Here is a 6,000-nt window from a genome sequence, read left to right as displayed (position 1 = left end):
CTAACCACTGCGCCACCACAGCTCATTAAGAATAGAATAGAATAGAATAGAATAGAATAGAATAGAATAGAATAGAATTTCTTTATTGGCCAAGTGTGGGCACTTTATTGGGCACACAAGGGATTTGTCTCCAGTGCATAAGCTCTCATTATATATACAAGCAACAAGTGATAAATCATGACCATAATTCTAAAGTACAATCATCATAAATCATAAGATACAACTCTAAGTGATAGTCATAGCATACAAAATAAGCAATCCACATAAATCATCTATAATTTTTTTTTTTGTGGAAGAAAGTTTTTAAAAAGAACAGAAAAGTATATTGCAGATAGTATAGATATTAAATGTCTCTATGGAGTCTAGAAGCATCTTAGAGAGATTATAATATCAGCTTTCATTTCTTGGTGAAGAAACCCCTTCAGTACAACTGTGAAAAACCCTAAGCCAGAATCCATGGCTTAATTTCATTATTTTTGCTTTTCTGCTACTGTTAGAAATCCTTTCTTTATTGATTCACATTGAATGCTGCCCAACCCCAAATCACTCAGGGGTGTAATCAAATGCAAATACCTTTTTTAAAAAAATGCGAGAATAGACAAGAATAAAAGAAGTCAAACATGACAAGAATGGACAGGAATGAAAAGAAACTATGGGAAAGTATTTGCACAGGTGGTCGGGCCTCGCCCTTGAGCTTCCTGTTCCTGTGCAAGAAATGTATTCTATTTTATTTATTTATTTATTTATTTATAAAATTTATATGCCGCCCAATCCCGAAGGACTCCGGGCGGCTTACAAAAAAGAGAAAAAAAGACACATAACGAAAACATAACGAGAGAAATTTTTTTTTTTTAAATAGCAACATCTCATGCATTCATTCTAATCGGGGCTGGACCTCAACAGTGAGATCAACAGCCCCAGGCCTGCTGGAACAGCCAGGTTTTTACAGCTTTCTTGAAGGCCATGAGAGTGGGTATGGTCCGGATCTCTGAGGATAGCTGATTCCAAAGAGTCAGAGCAGCCACAGAGAAGGCTCTCCTCAGGTTCCACCACAAAACCGCGAAGCCGACATAAGTGCGGAGGGCAAATCCGCGCCGTTAGAAGCGCTAAGGAAAAACGCGACCCTACCGCGATGACATAATCACGGAGGGCAAATCCGCGCCTTCCGAAGCACTCAGCACCCTAAACCTAACCCTAAACCTAACCCTAAACCTAACCCTAAACCTAACCCTAAACCTAACCCTAACCCTAACCCTAACCCTAACCCTAACCCTAACCCTAACCCTAACCCTAACCCTAACCCTAACCCTAACCCTAACCCTAAACCTAAACCTAAACCTAAACCTAACCCTAAAGCAAACCCCTAAACCTAATCCTAACCCTTACCTTAATTTAAATCGGCTTTCTGCCGCCACGCTGTTTTAAAGCGCCCTTCTGTCGCCGCGCTGTTGTCACGGCGGTGATAACGCACGGTGATGATGTCGCAGCTTTAGCGACGCGGTTTTATCACTGCTATTTTGACGAGCGCGGTTTTGTCGTGCCACACTCTCCTCCGGGGGCCCGCCAGCTGACACTGTCTGGCTAACGGCATCTGAAGAAGGCCCAATCTGTGGGATCTTACTGGCCGCTGGGAGGTATGTGGCAGTAGGCGGTCTCGAAGGTACGCTGGCCCTAAGTCATGTAGGGCTTTAAAGGTAATAACCAGCACCTTGAATTGCGTCTGGAGATCAATTGGTAGCCAGTGCAGCTCGTGGAGGACAGGTGTAACGTGGGTGTACCTCGGTGCACCCAATATCGCTCGTGCGGCCGCATTCTGGACTAACTGCAGTCTCCAAATGCTTTTCAAGGGTAGCCCCATGTAGAGCGCATTGCAATAATCCAGCCTTGAGGTGACAAGGGCGTGAGTAACTGTTTGAAGTGCCTCCCGATCCAAATAGGGCTGCAATTGGTGCACCAGAGGAACCTGGGCAAAGGCCCCCCTGGTCACAGCCGATAGATGATGTTCCAGTTTCAGCTGTGAATCCAGGAGGACCCCCAAATTGTGGACCCTCTCTGAGGGGCGCAAATTTTCACCCCTCCCCCCAGGGTTAAGGATGGACTGTCTAAACTGTCCTTCGGGGGCAGCATCCAAAACCATTCAGTCTTATCGGGATTGAGCACAAGTTTGTTCATCCCCATCCAGATCCTAACAGCCTCCAGGCATCGGCACATCACGTCTGCCGCTACACTGAGCTGGCATGGGGCAGAAAGATACAGTTGAGTATCATCTGCGTATTGATGGTACTTTACTCCGTGCTGTCACATGATCTCACCCAGCGGCTTCATGTAGATGTTAAATAGGAAGGGGGACAGACTGGTTGTCAGACTCCCAGGGGGTTATGCAGGGGTCATAGCTAACTTTGTAGGCTGTCTGTGTCCCAGGCTTGGTTGAATCTTGCTGGGTGATGAAGGGCAATTCCTATTTTGCCTGAATGGTTTTGCCCTGAAGGATAATCCCATCACCCTGGAGCTGAAGGTCTTTTGTCTTGTAGATAGGCTGGCACCAAAGTATCTGCTGGGGGCAGGGAGCTGGGGCTGAGTTTCTGTCTCCAAGAACATGTTTCTCAATTTTTCATTCAGGGAAATATAATATTCTGCCTTTTTAATATTTCCTAAAATATTTTATTCTTCTAGGACAGGGATGAGTGCTAACTTTCTACAGCTTGTTGACTGTTCCTAAACTGAAAACACTTTTCTCTTTCCCTTGTTAGATCTCAACCCTTAATGGCTCACTGTGGTGCTATAAGAAAGAAGGGAGTTGCATCTGATTTGTGCATTGCAGACCTTACATGGATTTGTCAAAAACCATCTGTATTCATCTGAGAATTTGCATGCATAATTTTTTTAACCACCCCCCCCCCCTTGCAAATGTTGGCTGCCTTTTCAAGCAATGGCTCTTCCATCCCAAAGTGAAGAGGTGCTACTCAAGGAAACAACTGCTAAATCCTCACACCAGCCAGTTGTGGGTGAGAAAAAGAGCATAAAAGGAAGAGACTTCCAAATGAAGAGGATTTTGTGAGATCCCCAACAAATAAGTAAGGCCATAAAAAAGTCAGTAAAACAGTGCTGTCACAGTTAAATAAATAAAAAAAAGTTATGCCTGTATTTGTATAGATAACTTGTCAAATCTATATAAATAAAAATTTAATGGCTGTTTGTTCAAAATCGCCAATCTCTGAAAGTTCTTCATTGATTGCTTTGAAATTTTGACACAATGTTGCATTCGAATACGCAAATGTTTTTATATATGTATATTACATAGATGTCACACCTGTGACAGGTAAAAACATGATTTTTTTGTAAAAAACATGCTTTTTTGAAAACCAGCACCATCTGGTGGACGTAAAAGCAACACACGCTATACTAAATATTTCATGATTCCATTTCAATGTTTCCAGCGCCATCTGGTGGATGTAAAAGCAACACACGCTATACTAAATATTTCATGATTCCATTTCAATGTTTCCAGCGCCATCTGGTGGATGTAAAAGCAACACACGCTATACTAAATATTTCATGATTCCATTTCAATGTTTCCAGCGCCATCTGGTGGATGTAAAAGCAACACACGCTATACTAAATATTTCATGATTCCATTTCAATGTTTCCAATTGCATTGTTATATTGAATTTTCATAGATTTCAATTTATTTTCATTTTGATTTAATTACTTTGTGTGACATTGCATTGGAATTGAGCTGTGTCATTTACCATAGCATTCATTTAGTGAGTATAGTATATTCTGAACAGTTCGGCCTCTCTCCAGCTTCGTCCCAATGGTCCCTTTGTATGTGTGGCTGGGCTGTGGCCGCACCCTTCCCCCTTTCCGCCCCTCCTCTGATGAGCTTCCCCCTCCTCACAGTGAGCCAGCTACAGCCTCGCCAAGGCGGCTCTGATGGGGCAGCGGCGGTGTTGTCAGCTTGAGGTGCAGTGGGGCTGGGGCAGCCTCTGGGTGCCCCGTGAGGCAGCACACTGAGGACTTCTCCACCTCCGAGATCCTGGACGTCTCACTCTCCCGGGCCACCGACTTGGGGGAGCCCAAGCGCAGCTCCTCCGAGGAGATGCTCAACAACTTCCATGAGACCAACAGCCCTGGCGCCGTCTCCCCCAACCAGCCTCGCCCGGCCCAGCAGCCTCAAGTCCTGACCAACGGCAGCACCCACCCACTGCCTCACTACGCCCAGACTGGACCACAGCAACGCGTGGCCGGGTACAGCTAGTAAAAAATAAATCTGTGGTTTCCTTTTGAGATGTTGTAACTATTTTTACTGCATTTATTTTTATGCATCACAATGCACAGCATATTCAAGTTCAGATTTATAATTTCCACCTTTCTTACTCTTCCCCCCATTCATTTCTGAGGCAGAAAAGGCTTCTTCATAGACAGGCCTGTAAAGACACATTGAGAAATGCTGGACTGTAATTCACCATCTGTTCTACTCATTGTCTATCCATGAAAACTAGGATTCTTAATTAAATAAATAATCCTTACTTATTGTCACCCATCCCTTTGATTAAAAATAAATCAAAGCTGTAGTCCTTGATTTACAGCCATTCTTTTTACAACAGTTTGAAGTTACAACAGTGACTTATGACCAGTCCTCATCCATATGGCCATCTCAGTATCCTACAGTCATATGATCAAAATTCTGGATTTTGCAACCAGCATATATTTATAATGATTGCAACATCCCAGGTCATCTGCTCTCCATTTAAGATCCTCCCAAGGGGCTTTTGACAAGCTAAGTCAATGAGGGAAAGAGATTCGCTTAGCAACCATTATGGTTTGCTCAACAGTCATGGCAGAAAAGGTAGTAAAATTGGGCGCAACTTACTTAACGATTGCACTGCTTAATAATTGAAGTTCCAGTTGCAATTATGTCTTTAAATCAAGGACTATGTTTAATTCTTCTGCAGCACAGAAGAATTTGAAGAGGCATGGATGTACTAGTTGGACACTGTGTGTCATATATGTAATTGTAGGAAGTTATTTTTGAATCAAAAAAAGTCCCCATAGGAATCTTTAATCATTTATTTATTAAGAAAATTTAGGCCGGGAAAGAACCACATACAATATTTCAAGAAGCATTTATACTTTATTTGATTATATATATATAAAGAATCACAAGCTAATTAGATAGGAAACACATATTGTCTGTGGAGCAAAGAAATTGCTAAAATACACTTTTTTATTTCTGCTCATTAATGAACATAAGCAATTTCAGCAAAGTTTATTAAAAGAAACTATTGTAATTCCCAGAAAGACCAGATCAATTTCTTTTTAAAGACTTGTTGGTGTCTCAGCTACCACTGACATGTCTTTGTACACGCAGGCGTATTGTCTCCCAATTCACACAATTCAACAAAGGAGTTTTCATCAAGATCAGTTATGTTAGCCTGACTAACCATATGGTGTGCGTGTTCAGGGACTGGGAAGAGTTAGGACCAGAGGTGGAATTCATCCAGTTCTGACAGGTTCTGGAGAACCAGTAGCAGAAATTTTGAGTCGTTCAGAGAACCAGCAAATAGGCTGGCCCCGCCCCAGCTGCCTCCCAGCTAATCTTCTTTTGTTGTCCTGAACAGGAGAATGGAGCTGGAAAGCAGGTTACTGGGGTGTGGAGGGACAAAGCCAGAAAAGCACATTTTAAAACCTGATCTAGCTCTACCCAAATGGAGAACAAACAATAAAGAGCTAAGCGATAAAGAGGCAGAGGGAGGGGGAAGAGCTACTGATGGGCTGTTAAAGCAAGGTCATGGCACACACTTGAAAGTAAAACTGGAAGACTGTAATTGTGGGGTTTGTCTCGCAAGAACAAAGAATGCTTATCAACAGGAAATATGCATGTGTAAAGCTTGTAGCAATTATGGGTAGTTAAAAGTACCCATAATTGCTACAAGTAAAGTAACAGGAGTTAGATAAAAGTAACAGGAGTTAGATAACAGACCTAGGCTTGAGGAATTG

The sequence above is a fragment of the Thamnophis elegans genome, chromosome 2 (assembly GCF_009769535.1).
Source record: "Thamnophis elegans isolate rThaEle1 chromosome 2, rThaEle1.pri, whole genome shotgun sequence".
NCBI classification, from domain to species: Eukaryota; Metazoa; Chordata; class Lepidosauria; order Squamata; family Colubridae; genus Thamnophis; species Thamnophis elegans.
Note: the sequence above shows the minus strand (reverse complement) of the source record.